We start from the raw sequence: 19,353 nt of genomic DNA on the forward strand, positions 1-19,353 counted from the left end.
CTGTTGAAAGTTTGCAAAAGCACTCCTCTCTCAAATAAAGATAAATTTTGTTACAGCTAAAGGAAAGCGGTAGAAATTACAGAATGATTGATTTCACCAGGACAAGCACAAGCTATTGTTGCTTGTGCTGTCATTGGCAGCAGCTTTCAACAGTGTGAAGAGATCAATGGGAGAAGATATAAATATAAAACAGATAAAACTGAGAATGCCTGGGCCCTGTACTGCAAATTCACGCTTGTGAAAAATGTGATACAATGAACAGCCTATTGAGAATTTCAGCCATGATTTGGTAAGTCTTGAGTGGTTCTAAATAAATTGGGATAAGAGGACAGCTCCAAGGTTTTACAGTCACATTTCAGATGACTTTCTCTTAATATGCACTTAAAAAGAAAACAGGACCTATTATGTAGAGAGAGAAGGATGGATAGTGATTTATGCTTTCTGAAATGATATGGAGAAAAAATTTGGATGAGGATGTTGTTTTAAACTAACCTGTAAACTGTCTGATCATCTTTGCTGTATCTCAGCACTGTAATGTGTCCTGTTCTATTTTTTTTAAGTTTAGATAGCACAAGAAGGTAGCAGACTGCACAATAACCTCTACAGATACTTTCCTAAATTCCTATCCCACATCTCTGTCTGCAGTTGGACACTGCTAGCCACATCTTTTTAAGGCTGTTTCTCACTTAAAAAATGAGATGGATGCAAAGTGAGGTGTCCTTGCAATAAACGTGCTTTCAATATTCATAGGCAATATCAGCTGTTGAATCAAGCAGCTAGTTTCAAGAACTTGGTCATAAAGGGAAAAGGAATGAATTCCATGGCTGATTCAACACATAATAATCTAATTGAAAATAACATCTGTATTTTCAAAGGTCAATTAAAAAAAGAAAAGAAAAAAAAAAAACATGTAAGTGGCAGAGAACTGCTTAGCACGGCTTAAGACCACATGACAAACTCAGATTCTATCTTCAAACTGGTTCTCCAGGGCTAAATTTCCTATTTGGAGCTGTCTCTAGCCCTTGCCACTTCCCTAAATTGTGCCCAGATTGTCCGGGAGATGGCTGGTTGTGGGGGCCTCAACCTGACTGGAAACACAGCTTCCACGTTGGCTTCCTGCATCCCAAACCTGTCTCCATGTAGGTGCTTTGATGAGACAGAACTTCTTATCCGTATATATGATCTGTAAAAGATGTTAGTGCACTGACTTCTCTTATCCATTCATCCAGTCACAGAATTGGCTCTAGTGAACCTGACAGATTCACTTGTCTCTGTACTTAGAGACTTAAAAGACAAAGGTTTATTTTAATAATGAATGAGATGCCTGCAAGAGGCTTCTGCTGGCTTCCAATGAACAGATTTTGGGTGTTTGCTGGGAGCAATATTTGAGTTTTTCATTTCCCAGGGAGCTCAGCTGAGGGTATCTTCTGGGATGCATAGGCTGAATCAGGTCTCAGTCCTGCTATCTCCTTTTACAGACAGTGAAATATGTGAGCATTTTGGACAGCTGACTAGACTGTGTGCAGAATAGTCAAAGCTCTCAACAAAGTGCTGCAATCTTCCCCCCGTTTGTGAACACAGCACATAGTTGGTCAGGGCTTAGCATTAATTAAAAGGCAAACAAACAAAAATCCTTGCAGCACTGCTCTCTGTTTTCTCTAGAGTATTCAGTCATCTCTCCCAGATCTCTAAAGCTCACAGGAAGTTCAGCTGCATTACAGGAGAATCATTAAATAAATGTAACACTGGGCCATGACTCATATTTTTCCTCTCCTCCCCATTCTGCTGTTTTGCTGACCTGACTGCCTCATATAACATCTAAAACACTGACCTTGCAGAGGTTTGTACACAGTCTTAACTTTGCATACTAGGACACTGTCTGGCTTGACCTCTGTGTGATCTTGGAAACATTTTAGAAGCAATGTAAAAATTTACCATCAATGTGGGAAAGTTTCCTTCTCTGTGTATTTTTGAACAATAATTGTGCTATTTATTTAGGCTTTTTTTTTTTTATAGGACTTCAGAGTCGGATTTTTCAAAGAAAACTGAAGGACTGACCAACCTTAGAAACAATCCCCTCAAGCCTTTAAACAAAAGGGCAATATTGACACAAGGGGCATGTATGTATAAACCAGGCAGGTAATGATAAGGGGGTAAATGGAGCAGCCAAGCTCTGGCGCAGGTTTGTATAGAAGTCACAGGGCAAAACACTGAACTGCACCAAATCCAGCACTCAAGGCTTTTGTAAGGGATTAGATGGAGGTGGTGTCTGCAATAGCCGAGGACTGGACTTTGAATCTAGAGAAGGCTACCCCACTCCCATGTCCCCAGGAGATTGCTCTGTAAGTAACTTCAAAGACCACACATAAATCTTTACTGGCATGAGGCCTTAGACTGCTTGGCCTTTGCTCCTCTGCAGATTCCCTGGACAGAGAGGTATAAATAAGAGACCTCTCTCTCTTTAAAAGCTTTAGTGCTACCGCAGAGAAGGTAAATCATCCAGTTAATACACTCAGTTTCATATTGGCATAGTGGGTCGATTCTAGATATAGAGAAATATTATCACAGTTAGTTAAATGGAGGGTGGAAGAAGGCAAGTGTAATTTCTTCTTACTAAAGATCAGTAATAGTAAAAGATATAAAGAAAAACAAAAGTGTGTAAATATAAAGCATTTGGATTCCACTGAGGGGTGAAAGAAGTGTCACCACAGGACAGAGTTGCTGTACTCCCTCCCAGCCTACTCTGCAGAGTATAGGCTTTGCAAGATCTGATGCCATTACTGAGGGTAATCTGACTGTATCAGGAACATTCCTCATGTTTATAATCTTTTAATAACAGGCTACACTCTTTAGGGTATGCCAGGCACGTTAACTTCAGCTGTAAATTATAGGAATTGTGTTGTTATTTTCTTGTGCTCTGAGCACTGAATATTCCACACGATGAGACATCCATGCTCAGTGAGGGCACAGCATTTGCATCTTTTTTTGGGTCAGCTTAGAAACCATAAGCGTACAATAAGTGTAAAATATATCTTCTTAATTGTAAATGTTCCTGAATGTGAAAGCCTTTCAAAGTGCACAGGCAACTCCATTAATAAGCTGAATACAGAAGAAGAACTGGAGAGGGTGGCATGCGCTCCCTTCAGGGGCTTTGGCATTCGACAAAACCTGTCTGAAAAGCAACTTAACCTAACGCCATTTCAAGCACAGGCAGAATGATCATCTAGTCAAAGACAATCACAGCCCTTAGGCAAGAAAACTATGTTCTAGTCAGAGAAGAGAGTTCATTTGGATCCCTGCAGAGTTCCAAGCCTGTAGTGAGGATCAAGGAACTGTAGAAATGCCAAGAACTCGAGTTTAGCTTGGACATTACAACAGTATTTTGTTTGATCTATATGTACACACAACAGGTTCTATCCTTGCCATAAATGAAGATAGACTTTTTTAACTGGAAAATGTCAGTTTATCCAAATGGAATTTCTGTTAGAACATGCATTATTTTTGCTGAATTTCTTAGGACATCAGTTACAGAACAGCATTTCCATTTTGAACCAGAGAAGCGAGAAGAAGCACTCACACCAGAACAACAAATAGCCCCAAAGTGGAAGCACTTGCCTCAGCCAACAGCAGAAATGACCAGTGAATTAACTTATTCAAATCCACTACAAGCCTTTGCCCTAGCTTTAATACCCTCCGGAACAGGATATAACTGGGCAGGATGAATTGAGATGAGAGGCAATACACAAATACCAGAGAGAGAGACTCGAATTCTTGACCTGCCTGTTTGGGACCTGGATCCTGAAGTTGATTACCTAACACAACATGGGAATGCCCTTGCCACCAGTTTATCAGCAATTTTGCACATCCCCTTTTCTCTTCCTTTTGAAAATCCCATCAAAGCCAGCCACAACCCAGGAACAAATACAATTAGGTTACAAAAGAAATAAAAAGTCTTTAAAAACAAATATAAATAATTAACCATTTCTGTTCCACCTACCATAAAATGGTGCTGAATGAGAGTGCATGTTCATATGTTTGATCAGCCAAAGCTCATGCCTTGATTTACTTCAGGAAGAACAAAACTGAAATCAGTTGAAAAAAGGGCATCCTGTGTCATGGAAGTAGGTTTCAGGTTGCAGGTAAGAGTACAGACCCAGCAGTGATGCATCTGCTCTATTGCTCTTTCAGAAAATACTTCTTCACAGTCAGTATTTTACTAGCAAACAATATCAGCCTTATGTAGCCTTCTCCCAAACCCTTGGCTTCAGGTGCAACCTTGGGCACCTGAGGAGGAGCAAAGTCAAAGAATGCAAAATAAATGATTAGTTTGCAGAAGGAAGCCATCTGACTGATCTGGAGTGGAATTTTCAGAAAGACACCTAGATATTAATCTTGGTGATCCTCTGGAGCATTTTGCACAGGTCTGCTGTACACTGCACTAAAATAGAGAAAGAGAAAAAAAAAGAGAGAGAATTTAATATTATAGTAATCAGCCTAAACAGACTATTGTGAACTTTAGATGGCCTATCTACCACGGCAATCATAATGATCATTTAATAGCTTTGGTTTCAACCTGTATTCAGTTTTTCTGGTCCTAACCTATTTCCTTTCAGCTGCCTAATAGCTTCCTGAAAGGTGTGACAATATTTTGCCTTCCCTGCTCAAAAACTGCTTTTTGTTTATTAGTTAATAATTTACTAGAAACCTCAAGTGGTTCTCCTCTGTAGAAGTCCCAGCTGCAAAGGCAGCCTTTGCACTTTTAGACTTTTGCTTTTCTAATTAAGGTACCCTGTAGCATTTCAAGAAAAGATGAAGAGCCAGTGCTGCTGCATTCCTTCTCCATTGACACTGTCTATGCTGGATGTGAAATTGAGATCTGGTGAGGTGTTGCATGCAATGGAAGAAGAAGCTCTGCAGTCAAGCTGAGGCATCCTGTTGAGTGGGAGTTGGAGGGTTTCTGGTGTGTGCTTTGGAGAACAGGTTCACAAATGCTCTTAGCTGGCAGTGCTGGTGTATCCTGAGGTGCTTAAATCTTGTTGGGAGCCCAATGAAATGGTGTCCAGACGTTTGAAAAACACATATCCTTGACGTCCCAAGTTGGGGCAATGTGAATATACCTCTTAAGAAGGGTTTATTAGGCAGCCAAAAGAACTGGTAAGAAGATAGTTGTGCACGATGCTGCTCCAGCCAGAAAGACCTTGTCTTTCTCTTTCTGCAAAGACTTCCAGTGTGGGTGGTCACTGACAAGTAAGCACATGTGCAGTAAGGACAAGATTTTAGGTACCTAGAAGATAAGCAACTAGCCTGATTTAGTAATATTAGTTGTCATCAGAGACAGACAGGCCCTTTCAACTTGGAAGCCTGCCTTCAGGCTGTATTGCTCTTTGTAATTATTTGCATTTCCCTGAATGTACAGAGGCCGCATGGTTAATTTGTCCCTAGTTAAGGTCAGATGCCACTTGTCTTAGATTAATTTATGCAAAACAAAATAACTGCCAAAGTGTGAAGATGTCCATACTTTTGGGTGCTGGGGTGGATATCAGCTAGCAAAGTGTGCCTGCCTCGTTGCACAGTTTTTCGGAAGGACTCAGGTAATACTTGGGCTCATAAGGAGGTGCCAGTCCTTCCCAAGGGCTTAGAAGGCAGTTAGACTTAGAATGCCAGTTAAAGGCGTTTTAAAAAGTCCTGACCTGTGGGACAAAATTCCTTTAGGGATTTTGGTACCTACCTAACCTCTCCATTTCCTCTCCTGGAGACCCTAGTATGAAAGTTTGCCTTGCTTGAAACAAAGAAGCAGAGAAGCAAAACATTTATTATTTTGAAAAGTTGCATGGTGGTAATTCAGTTGTGTGTTTGCTTGCATTTTCCTGAGGCAGATCATTTTTAAGAGCTGAAATTACATTTAATGATAGAAGTGTTGGCCAGGGTAAGTTTTACTAAATCATGATGGCAAAGGATTTGCTGCATGGAATATATATCTTTTAAAAGAGGATTGACAGTAAATATCATTTTCTATACATCAGTTGAATGTCAACTTCTGGAGATTAGGCAGGAAAAATCTTATTTATGTGATTTAAATATTTAACTGTAGATGCAAAACATAATAAATGAAGCCAAAGTCATATAAAATTTTAGTGATATAAAGATTTTGGTATGAAATATACAATTTGAATGCTCCAAACATTCTATTCTGTGTTGTAATTATATCAGTCACTTCCTTCCCCTGTGTCCAGTATACATAATTTATGTATATATCTACATGAATACTTTGAAAATAATAAGTTTGATAAACGTTTTGCATGGATTGTTGAATAATACGTGTTCAAATGCAGAACTCATATGCATGTGTACATATAGCTGCCTCAAGCCAAAAAATGACTGCTGGCTCTGGTCCAGGAAAAGCAGTGTATCTAGACAGAGATTTTCCACGTTTAATAGAAGCTTTTCTCAGTCAGGTTGATTTAGAAACTGTGTCTGCTCTTTGAAACTTCTATATTTCTTGGAAAATCATTCTAGGAAAACACACTAGGGTGTTTTACATTTGAACAACAGCAGTGCATTCTAAACCTTTGTTGCTCTCATGACTTCCTGTGACTATTACACAGAATACAGCAGGGATTTTTGGTAGAATTTGGAGCCCACAAAAAGAAACAGATGGTTCAAATCTTTTTGCAAGATGTATGTAGAAGATTTTTGAATTTCCTTAATAAAGCATATTTCTCTGCAGCTTTCCCATGAAAACCTTTTTTTTTTTTCCTCTCTTCCCCCTACCCCACTTCTCACTAGTCTAGTGCTTTAGTGCCGTTCTAGATGATGCATAAGCTCTGGATCAGTTTTGCAAAAGTTGTTTTATGTAGATTAGGAATTTTGTAAATATTCCTTTTGCAGGTCATTATTGAAGAATAAAAAATAGTGTGGCTTTTATTTGGTTTTCACAAGTTCTAGTAGGTAACATTTTTCAGATTAAAATATGTCTCCACCTTCATATCCTGTATCTTTTTTTTTGACAGAACTTTAATAAATTAATTGATATCTGGTTTATATTTTCCTACTGTTTTTTCCCTCAATATTATTATTTATACCTTTTCTATTTATATTTCCCCTAACATACACTCTACTGCCATTTTATAACTGTGCTTTCAGAATTGCTCTTTTTTGTAAGTGAGAGGTACTCACTGTACACAGTGAGAGGTAAGAAAATGAAACTCATCACTCTCTCACTTTCCAAAATTCTTACCCTCCCCACGCCCACTCAGGCCCAAACCCAACTTGAGCTTTCAAAAAATGGAGGTTCTTTAAAGATGAGATTTCAGTTTGCTTGATCTATATTTTGACATACACAAGATCTAATAGATCTTTTTCCCATACCTGATAGAAACGAAAAAATCATACAATACTGGTGATATCTAGAATTGCTCTTACCACCTTAAGCTGACAGCTTATTTTAACAAGTATGTTGTATGTAATTAGGATAAATATTGCTATTCCAGTGCTCTGGCTGATTCATGATTAGTATGTTTGAGCTTTCATAACACTTAGGAAAAGGATCAAGTGACTTTAATTGTATCCAGCTTGCCCTTGATTGATCCAGCTGGATCAAGTCCCTGATTTTTTTACTCAAGAGTTACTTGTATAAATGTAACATCTCAGAGCAGCAAAGCTGAACTTTCATTGGTTTCCTTTTAATTTTGGTGTAAGTTACAATTTTAATTGTTCATATCTTTTGTAGAACTGTACTTCAAAATGTTTCACATTAAAACTAGAAGAGAAACAAAGGCAATGCATGAAGACTAGGAAGTAAGGTTCTGAAATTTTATCTATACACATCAGAATAATTATTCCAGTATGCAGAAGTGTTTCTCTTTGAGCTAAATATTTTCTTTTCCTTTGCAATGTTAAAGCAAACAGAATATGTATGTTTCTGATCTTGTTGTTGATTAAGAAGTCCCTCCTAAAAGCCTGAACCAGACGTCAGAGGCATCATTGTGCAGTGACAAAAGCTTTTTATTGCTAATTGTAAAAGCAGGGCAGTCTCCAGCAGAGAGGTGCTCCGTGGCTGACTGATGCCTTGACAGATAACAGACAAGCAGTGCAACACTCCAAGGTGCTAGATGGAAAAACAAAAGACACTTAATTTACGAACAGCAGCCAGGCATCCGTTTAGCGGTACCATTATGTTCTGGAAAAGATTCTGTGCCTCATAGACATACAATGAGCTGGCTAAAAGTGGGGCAAAAATTTTGGGTTTGTGAGTGGGCAAATAATGCAGGAATGGCCATGACACTCATTAAAAGCCCTGAGTCTTTCTTTCCTGGCTGGGCTGGGACTGTAGTGTTTGCACAGCAAGCCACAGCATCAGTGTAGAGGTGAATTGTGTCAACTCAGAGATTCAGAATAATTTTAAAGAGTTTTCAACTCTATTTGTCAAATTGGGACTAGCAGGGCCTTCAGCCATTTGGGCTTCACCACACTTGACTAGGAGAGTGTTACTAAATTAATAGGTGAGGCTTGAGCCATCATGACACTGGAGAACACAGACTAAAAGTCCAAAATTTAACAATGCTTTTGAAACTGCCCCAGACCTTAATGATAACTGACTACAGTTTAAGGCTCTTTTTATTTTGAATTCCAAACTCATGGTAACTGCATTGCTGGTGATGACAATGCATTATCATATCCCCAGCTAAAACCAAGTCTTCCTGAAGCAATGAGTCGAATCCAAGTTATGTATGGTTGTTTACCCCTCTGGGATGGTCTCTTCAGCAGTTGCTCCCTTCAGCGACTCTCAGTATTGCTGCTTGCATACTAACTGGACCGTGTACCCACAGGCAGGACCTTGGAGAGGCAGACCCAAGCTGTGGGGTGCAGACAGTTTCTGTCCCTGACCCTGTAGCATGTGAGGAACAAGCCCATGTGGATGCTGGGGATGGGCGACAGCCCCGTGGCCAAGTATCCTCCCACGATTCACAGGTCACAAGACCTTGAGAAGAAAATCTGGAAGACGGCAATGGGCAACTCTGGAAATGTTTTGTAGGGAGTAACGTAAGAAAGGCTGCAGATGCTGAAAATTTAGCAAACAGTTGAAAGAGGCCAGGGTGGAAAGGTCTCTGGGAGCTGAAGCTGGTTTGTTCACAGTGCATGAGAAACGATTGATAAGGCAGAGAGGAGTTGTGAAAAACCACCACTCCAGCACCAAAAATGCCTGGTCTTCGTGCACAGCAGTGTCATTGTTGATGATTGCTTTATTAGCCCCTTAGCTTTAACTGTCCCTCCAGCCTCTCTGGACTTTGTTGTCTCAGGGAGTATTGCAGTTTGCTGTGCAGATATTTGCAGTTTGGGGAGTTATTTGTCCCAGCTGACCACAGGAAGGGATGCCTAAAGGTCATAATCGGTTTAAAGCTACATGCATAACAAAAGGACTTGCTGCAGCATTTATTGGCTGTGTGACTGAAATGCCATTTAGTTTGCCAGTGCAGAAGGAAGCATCGTCATAGAGACTTTTATATCTAAGAGCTTGTAATGAAACCAATCAAAGATTTGACCAGAAAAGAGGGAAAAATAAACATAAAAACCCTGACTGACCTTAGCATGAATTCACAGTAGCGTGAAATCACCTCAGCATGAAATCACAGAGGAAAAGAACAGGGAGACTTGATCAATAAATTGCTGAAAAGTTACATGAGCAACATTAACATGATAATAAATTGCTGTCTGGGCTGAGGTTTGCTTACCCCAGACACACTCAATCTGGTGAGATGGCACAGCTGATCAACAAACCGCTCCTTTCCAATTTCCCCAAGTACATATGGATTTTCTTCAGTGTGATTTCCATGCTCTGTGGGATACTTGGGAGAAATGGCAAATTTCAGTCTTCAGAGCAGAGCTGAGCTACAAGCAGTGACCTTTTGACCATGTTTTTAACACTGTGCTGGAATGTACACTGAACAAAGAGAGAAATCTCTGTGAAAACAGGTGCATTTGAACTGGCCAGACAAATACAGACTACCGAACAAAATGTAAAAGCTGGGGAGATTCCTGCCAAACCCCCCGGGCAGGCGGCTTTCAGTCGAGACCAGAGGAAGCTATCTCTTGCATAAGATACAGTTAAGTCCTATGGCACCCTATAGCTGAATGACTCACCATCAAAAGCTACCCTTCTTCTCTGGCATGCGGGAAAAGTGTCCTTTCCCATTCATATGTACACTAAGAGCTCACAGAGCTTGCAGGAACTTGCTCTGAAGTTTGTTGTTATTTTTTTTTTCTTTAACTTTTTAAACAATATATGAATTGCATTCCAGAGTTGAAGCAAATGCAGCAATGCCACCGCCAAAAGCATTCGGCTATTTCTCTTATGAATCAAGAAAATGGATCTCTTTCTAAAAGAAAAAGAATGTATGTTACTTTTATTCAGCCCACTCAACTAAGCTTCCTACCGGAAAAAAACTTGTCTCTGGGGCCATAAGCTTTTCTCTTTAAACTTCATTTCTTTGAAGTTTACCATTTTTTATGGTAAAATCTCTAGAAAAGTCAAATGGCCTTAAAAGCTGATTAAGTGAGTATGTATACATGCATGAATGGATTTAGTTTATTTACTTACACATTTGGTATCAGCAAATGAAATGACAAGCAGTACTTCATATCTATAGTCTATTTTCACATGGACGTAAATGACAGGAATTCTGGCTAGATTACATGGAACTCTGTGCATTTGGGTAAAGCTGCTGAGATCTGACGGCTCTCTTCCTTCTTGTCCTGCATCTTGTAATTCATATTACTGCAAATAGAATATGAAGTAGGTCAGGAATGTGAAGGAACTAGAAAAGTGGTGGTTTGGGAACAATCACTGTGAAAAAGGCACTTTCTCTGTTAATAAGGTCCAGGGTTAGCAGGCATCTGGTTTGAAAAGGCTCTGTTTCTACTCACTAATGTTGAAAGTGGGGAATGAAGCTATGGTCATGCCTTGCATTTTATTTCTGGGCAACCTTGGCAGAGCCGCATATCTCCCATGGTCGTTCATGGAATATTTTGGTTTTTTGATGTTTGCTCTTTTATCCTGAGTTAAAGATGCATTTAATTGTTATTCGGGCAGAATCTGAAAGTCTCTTTTATTTCTTTTGTCTATGCAAGGAATTTGATTTTTCACTCTTCTGTTTTGGAAAAGAGTAGAGTCATATGAAAAATAGTCATTTTAAAAATCAATTGAGCATTTCAAAGACTGTGGAAACCAGTTATGTGGAAATTCACTTTGATTTGATTTAAATGACATAAGGTGCACAGGAATGGTAATCTGGCCTCTTTAATTCCGAAACAAAACAGCAAACCAATTCTTAAACAAATTCTTAGGTCTGTGACCAAAGCCACAGAGAAAGGGAAACACTTTACATGCTGGTGTCTATGAAGATAGCTTCTGTAATTTTCCAGTCACCATTAGATCTTATTGAATTTTTGTACATCTGTTCAAATTTCAGTCCTCTGGACACTTTGATGGTCTTTTGGAGTAAAAATAATTCACATTCTCTTCAGAAGATGAAAGAAAAACAGAGGTTAAGAATTTTAAATATAACAGTTTTTGATGGATAGATTTTTTTCTCAGCTTAATCCAGAGCTTAGATATAACATACAGCAATGTCACAGGTTTGTGTTGTATGTGTGTTGTGGCTTGCCCTATCTTGTACCATCTGCGTGTTTTTGTGCCTACTCTGAGTCTTTGTAGCAGTATTGTTGATAGCGTCTGAAGTTGCTCCTGAAAGAAAAAAAAAACAACTTGATTCAATTTATTCTGGTTCATTAAATATCTGCAATGACAGGTGTGTACAATCAAAAGTAGCTACTCACACCCTCAGAAGTCAAATTAATCTAATCTAATATTACTTATTCAAAAGTCAGGTATCTATTTGAGTCATTTAGGTTCCTCCTATAGCCAGGACTGTGAGAAAAAGATTAATCCTACATATCTGATATCCTTTGTTTACAATGAGGCAATTTCCTTGTTGGTGCTGCTCCTTTCTCTCTCTATTGGCAACACAAGGTGTCTATGAGACTGATTTAGCCTACATTCCTTAACATATATTTAGCAACTTCCATACAAAATCCATATTTGCTGTTAAGTCATCAAAAGAAACATTTTTCTCTAGCTCACTGTGAAGTTCTAAAATTCGTTCATGATCTAAGGTTCATTCTCCTCTTAGAACAGAAATAAAGTACAGGAAACAGAATAAAAGATAATAATAGATTCTAAAGCTTGAAAGGATTACAAGGGGATTTAGTCTTATTCCCTGCACATTGCAAGTTATCAACTATAAACGAAATAAAGACTTTTTTTTTTTTCAGAATGACTACTTGGAAAATATAATTTTTATAGCAAAGAAGGGTTTTCGTGGAAGTAATGGGATAATTGACATCGATGACATATCCCTGGCAAGATGCAGTTTTGCTTTATAATCTTTTCCTATTTTTAAACCAGGAAAAGCATCATGTTCTCCTAAAGGTTTGAATTGGTCTGGTTTGAATTTGCAGATGCTATTTGAGTACTAGAGATGACTTTAAAATGCAGGACTGACTTTAGTTCTGAGTTCCTTTAAAATGCATTTAGGGGGAAAATTAATTATCTCTTTGCGCCTTTAACATAATTTTATAACTTTAGAGACAAATATTCAAAACAAACAGTAATCATTATCTCGAGTGTTTTATTAAAGAAGAAATGGAATGTCTGCTAACTCAGGAAGTTGAATAAGCCATAGGCAGGAGGTTCTGTATCTCAGAGAAGACTTTTAACTTAACAGGAGAAAGATACTTTTCCTAGGAGTGTGTGATTAAATGACACAATTACAAACTGATGCAGCGTTTTGCAGCGCAACATGTAGCGACTGTATTACATACTATAAGAGATATTTTATTTGATGCGCTTATACTGTGGTTTTGTCTTATCTGTATGTGAGTAGTGATACAGTAATTTTTCTAGCTGTGTTTCTTATCGTTTAGATACAGACTTGGCTAGGACTTGGGCCTTCCTATATCTGGGAAGTTAATGTGAACTGAATCCATAGGGAAAAATTTGGTTTTTTTTTTCCCTTTTGTTGCAAACCATACTATTACAGAATGCAGTTTTATTAAGGGTGATTTTTGCTCATCTTGATCTTAGAATACACAAAAAATATCAGACTCAGTCAGTGTAACTCCATTTCTAGAGGGGAGCAGCTGAAAAGCGGCAGACCGGTAAGTATTCTGCAATAAAGGATAACAAATGTCTCATCCTTGCTTATATGTACTTGTTACTGAGCACACACATAAACACACATATCAGCAAGCACACAACAAAAGGAGTGGGCAGCCCAGCTTTCACAGGGAATGCTAAGGCACACTGTGAAACCAGCAAACGGATGTGGCCACCCTAGAAAAAAACACGGAGAGAGTCATGTAAAGAGGAAATTAGCTCTGTGATTATATTATCCAATTATGGGCGATGGTTTGGAATGAAGTTGGTGCTAAAGAGTCTGTGGAAATAGATTTTGTTTCTGTTCATTCTTACAGCTGTCTGTGGAGCTTTCAATAGACAGTAAGGACACAGTGTTGATCGTCTTCTAGAAGGCAAAAATCATGGATGCTTGTGCCAAGGAGCTGAACCGGTGTGGTGAGCGGGTCCTTTGCTCCTGCATTACACATGGGCTGGGCACAATCCAGCAAGCATGAGGTGTGCTTTGCCTCACACTGCCTGAGTGCAGCTGAAAAGGGGAAGTACAAGGTCTGTTTGTTGCCCGCTTTGTTCTGATTCTGAGAGTGTGCTCCATGCTTTTCCACTGTGCGTTTGGATTTCAGATGCTCCCAAAGTGCCCTAGCCCCAGAGAGTCTGAGTCTCAGGAGTGCATTTCTAAAGAGTAGGCACTGCCTGCTGTTCGCGGAGCAGGAACCAAACATTTCCTTATTAAAAGCCTGTGTTCACGATGAGGTTAATCTTTACAACTTGATGAATCTTCTCAGAAAAAGAGTGCAATGCCTTTGGAGTTATGTCCTGCCGGTTAGAGGAGGAAAGGTCCCAGCTGCAGACATGGTGGCTGGGGATGCGAGGGAGGGTGGTGAGGAAGGGACACAGCCGAGGGAGGCTGCTGGCCCCCTAGGCTCGACTTGGGGAGACTCCTGCAGCTGACGCAAACTCATCTGTCAATCTGCAGCACTGGATACTTGGCTTCCAGTTCCCGAATGTTTCTGTTTCTTGACAACCACACTGATATTGCTTAAGGTGGGAGACTGCTGTGATTATATACTAATCACTATGTTAGAAAATTATTAACTCTCCTATAATAACAGAGCTTTAAAGTGCCCCTTTTTATCACTCTCCTTGCCTGTGTTCCAACATTTCAGCCCTCTGTGCTTATTTTACTCCATCTGGGGAGATCTTTTCCCCTTGATTTGCAGTAACTTATCACCAGACTGTGAAATTGTTTTTTTTTCCCCCATTTCAGCTCTCCTGGAATTCTTCCTATTATTTCTGGCTTTGTTCTCAAGCACCTAGGTTACAATATATGCTTTTCAGCCTTTCTTGATTTGTGAGCTCCTAAAATTTTGAGATAAAAGTTCATACTGTGGTACTGCTTGCTGGCATTAGGCTTGCTATTCATAGTTACCTTTCTCTGACCTTCTAGAAGCAGCCAGAGCTCTATAAATATTGGTTATAAAGCTTTGGATGTAGCCATGCAAGTATTATATCACTTCCAATGTCATAGTGACAACAAAGGAAACTCAGGATATGAAAATAATTAAAACCACTGCATCTAAATGCAGCACGAAGAAGTAGAAAAGTTCAACAGTCATACTCATTTAATTAGAGGTACTTTCTACTTGTGTAAAATAGGCCTTCTTTTCTTTTTTTTTAAGGGAGAAAAAAGAGCAGTCTGATATGCTAGATAGTTATGAAGGTATTTCAGATTATTCAGAATTCAGGTACAGATCAAGTAAGCACATATGAACCTTCCTTGAACATTTTGGTTTCACAAACGACACCATGGATTTATTTTCAAGAAATTCACCACTCTCTAAAGTAAGATTTTGGTCAAACTATCCCCAAATCCCTTAGCTTCAGTAGGTGTGATCAAAAAAGGGGAATGTTCATAGTAATAATTTTAATCAGCTGTGTCTTGTTCTCTACACCTCTTCAGTTATTGAGAGCCAGGTCTGAGTTAGTGACAAGATACAGAAGCAATACTGTGATCCAAAATCCTTTCTGCCTGACTTCCAAAGCAATAGCTGTGTGCAGAATTGCACCCATCCTACTTTTAATTGTTTATTTCTATGTATCTTTATATGCACCTAATGCTATGAAGATGGATGGAAATTTTTCTCTTGAAGAAATAACCTCAAGCTTTGGTCCTTACAGAATACTTAGAATTTGATGCCAAGGTCAAATGTCCAGCAATCAGAAAACACAAATGGCAACACACAAATGGCAACACTGGTGAGCTAAGATGTACCAATAGAAGCATAGTAAGCAAAACAGTGAATGAGTACACCTGGTATATAACCATGAAAATCTTCTCTCCTTTACAGATAAATTCCATTTACATAGCCTGCGTCTGAGATAAGAAATCTGCTTAATTCCAGTAATTTTTGACATAGGCTTTTCTGAACATTCCCTAGCAATTAACTCTCTAACAAAGTATGGGTGCTCTCAGTCCCATGGTTTGTGTACTGGATGTGGATTTAAAGAGCTAAAATTGTATGCTTAATACACACTTAATCCGAAAGAAAAAAACATTCATATCAAGGCCGAGGTGGTTGGTAATCATCTAATTCCAACATTATTAGAGCAATAAAAGGATTAATGAAGTCTTTAAAATTATAAAACTGATCTATTCTATAAATTCCTAATGCTTCCTTAATCCCCTTTCTACTCTTTCTCTCTCCTTTTTTTTTTTTTTTTCCCTTTCCTTTGAGGTTTAGGAGTAATTTGCTCCTACATCAAAGTGTAAATGTCTGCCTTTGACAGAAAGAAGACACTGATCTGGCACATACATTTCAGTAATGGATGACTTTGATTCACTACAGCTTAGAGCCATTATGACAGATGTTCGTTTCTGCAAGGAAGACACTGCATAAAGTTGTTCTTGACACAGCCGCCAGAACAATACACTTGCTAATCAAGTCACAGTTAAAGGTGCTAAACTTCTCACCCCTAAAATACATCAGGTTTGGTGTTAGACTTTTAACTGAATCACCAGTTGACATTTTTTGCATTCTTGTAAGCAATTACAGTACTAGACAGAGCAGGGTAAAAGGATTTTGTGTCTTGGCTCCATGAAGGAAAATAAAAAAGGAATATTTTTACTGTGCATTGCCATGGTTGTGAGTAATATGTATGCACCTGATTCTCACTTACATCATATGGAGCTGAAGGCTATTTTATGACATTTAATACCTGTGTATAGTGAACAGCACATCAAAGTATTCACAGGATTTTTTTTTTTATTGTTTCACGTTTGTTTTCTCCAGGAGGGGATTGCTGGCTGCTGTTGTCAGAGCTAGCCCATAGTTGCAGATGGACACATCACACTTGTACCCATGTATTACCAAATTTCTCAGTGTACTAAAAGATACAGGTAATTATCAGTTTACTAAACCATAATCATATTTTTAATGCCAGTGCTGCCACGGTATGAATCATGGCAGCTTTCTGGCCTGCTTTGCACTGGCCTGCTTCTACCCTCCAAAGCAGGAGTGATGTTCCCAACACAGCTTCTGCTTCAAGAGAGAGGACTATGGAAGAGTGCTTTGATGCAGCCCATGCATGGCACGTATGCCAGAGGAAAGCAGCATTTCTGCAGAGAACTAGGAAGAAGGTCCAACATCCTGGAGCAAACTGCCAGTATCTGCCACGTGACTTTGCGCTACCATGTGCACAATGGGATGTAGCACTGCAGGGACCGCTCTGCTTCCCCTCAGGTATTAAGGGCAGGTAGTGGGGCAGCACATGCTGTCCACACGCTGGGCACCTGAAATACCACCAGTCCTGTCGTTCCCCCAAAGTCACAGCTCAACAGCATCACTGGGCAGGGTGACACCCTGGAACTTAGTAGCGGATCATCTGAATTGGTGGGGTCCTCCAGTACTAGAGCCTTCCTCTGGCCCTAGCACGGGCACATAATAACACTTGTCAAATTAGCTAGGGCAGGTGATGATGAAGTTTGTGCCGGCTTAAAGCGTCTGTGCTGGCTTTGGGAGGAGGTGTTATCTGACCTGGCAGATGGACCTGGGCAGATGGTCAGGAGTGGTAGAGGAAGGGATACCTCATCTGGCATAGAACCTGTCAGTACAAATCTTAATAAAAAAGGAAAAACAGTAACAATAAAATTTTTTAAAAAAACTTGGCAGAGTGAGCCAAGTTTTTGGCACATCAGCACTTTCATCATGTGCCCGACACCATTTCTGCTGGAGTATTAACAACACCCAACAGTAGTTGTGTTTATTGGGTTTCAGAATGCTCCTACTCAGAAAACAGTTTTCTAGTCAGAAACAATTTCCACCCTGTAAAAATAAACACCCTCAAGCTAATTCCCCACAAAATTCCTATCTAACCACTTTAAGTCAGAAAATCCACAGATTAAAGATTCGATGTAACTTTTGACAGACTCACCAAAACCAAAGTTTTTGTGTAAATGCAAAAAGAATCTTTTTGTGGTGTGGAAAGTCAACATGCCATAAATCACTATTTTGTTTGTTCTGCTGCTAGACACGCTGAACAAGAAACCACCACCAGGCCCATGAAATTCTCCCATTCATCTTACTGGAGCGGTAATATGTCCAAATATTCTTGAGAACCTAAAAAAAAAGAGCTTAAACACATACCACTGAGTAAATTTTCCTTTTTGCAGTGTGAATTATGAATATTGTTATTACTATGAAGAATATCAGTGAAGGATTGCCTTATGCTTTAGCTGCAAATATTAAAATTAATTTACCTTACAACTTTTACTTTTCTGTAGCTCATTTTCCAAAAATAACTTGAAAATAGAGTGGCTTAAAAACATAACATGGTTTCCCAAAATAGAAGACATTTGTGTAAAAGTTTAGTCTTTCAGTGCTTCTGTTTCAATGCTTCTGTTCTGTTCTGATTCTAATGAATCCTTGGAGTAAACACTCACTTTTACCCACAGTTTCTGCTAAGCACATGCCCTTTGTTTCAGAGCCAGCATATTCCCTGACTGAGGCAAGTCCTCCATCTCCTAGGCCAGGAATTTATTCAAATGGGGTACTGAAACAGGGTAGAACGATAATACCCGATCTTTGGCAAACACAGGGTGAATTTCAGCTCTGCCTCCAGATTGCTGTGCTCAAAGAAAAGAATTAGGACTGCTTGTCTGGACACACAAAAAAGTCACTTGATAGTTTAGCAATCAATTGAAATCTTCATACAGGTACTCTCAAGGGCATTCAAAATGCTACATATATAGCATATGTGTGTGTTAAAATGAGTGCCCTGAAAGAAAAATGCACCAATTTAAGCAAGTCAAACAGTGTCCTGTCCTCAATACAAGTTTTGTTTTTAAATTCACTTATACAACAACAGGTGCAGAAGCAGGTGTCTTGAAGTAGGGGCTAAAAGGACACTGGTCATGCGCTACAGAGAGCTGCTGAACAATAAAAAGGAATGCCTTTGCAAAGGGATGGGGAAACAGAGCTTGCTCCATCAGAGAACACTCATCCGCATTCCTTGTGCAATCCCAGAATATTCACATTTCCTATCCTTTGTACAGAGTTCAGAATCATTTTCTTCAGACATGAAAGCCAGACAAGAACAGTTTTTCAGAAGTACATTAAATAGTATTTATTGAGTCTGCAATTTCTGGGCAAAGCTATATTGCCACTCCCAGCTATTCACATGCTGTGGTACTGAACCCTCTTTATGTTCTTTTATTTATTCAATAAATGAACAATAACATGGAACATCACAAAGATGGCATTAGAAAACCCTCTATACGCTTACTTTTGAAACAGGAAATAGACTGAACTCCTGTTCTCATTCACAAATACATTTGCCTTCTTGCTAAGCACAGAACATTCCTACTGAGTAACAGACTTGTCCTCCTGATGTTGTGACTGTATGGGAACAGTACTTATGGAAAGGAGTAAAGCTACAAGCAGAGAGAGCTTTTCCACATGAGCACAATGACAGGCGAGTGGTTAATGCTGCTTTAGTCTGCAGGGAATTCCTCACAAGAGACAGAGAAGCTCCCACATCTCAGTTTTGGCGGGGGGAACACTTCCCAGGAAGTGTGTGTGTGTCCTAGAATGATTTTTTGGGTGCACATGGACAAAAACCTCTCAAGAACCTGCCCACAAAATCCTACAGCACAGGCTGTTTGG

This window comes from Tinamus guttatus, unplaced genomic scaffold, assembly GCF_059628265.1.
Source record: "Tinamus guttatus ecotype Peru unplaced genomic scaffold, ASM5962826v1 Tinamus_guttatus_pri_ptg000601l, whole genome shotgun sequence".
Classification (NCBI taxonomy): Eukaryota; Metazoa; Chordata; class Aves; order Tinamiformes; family Tinamidae; genus Tinamus; species Tinamus guttatus.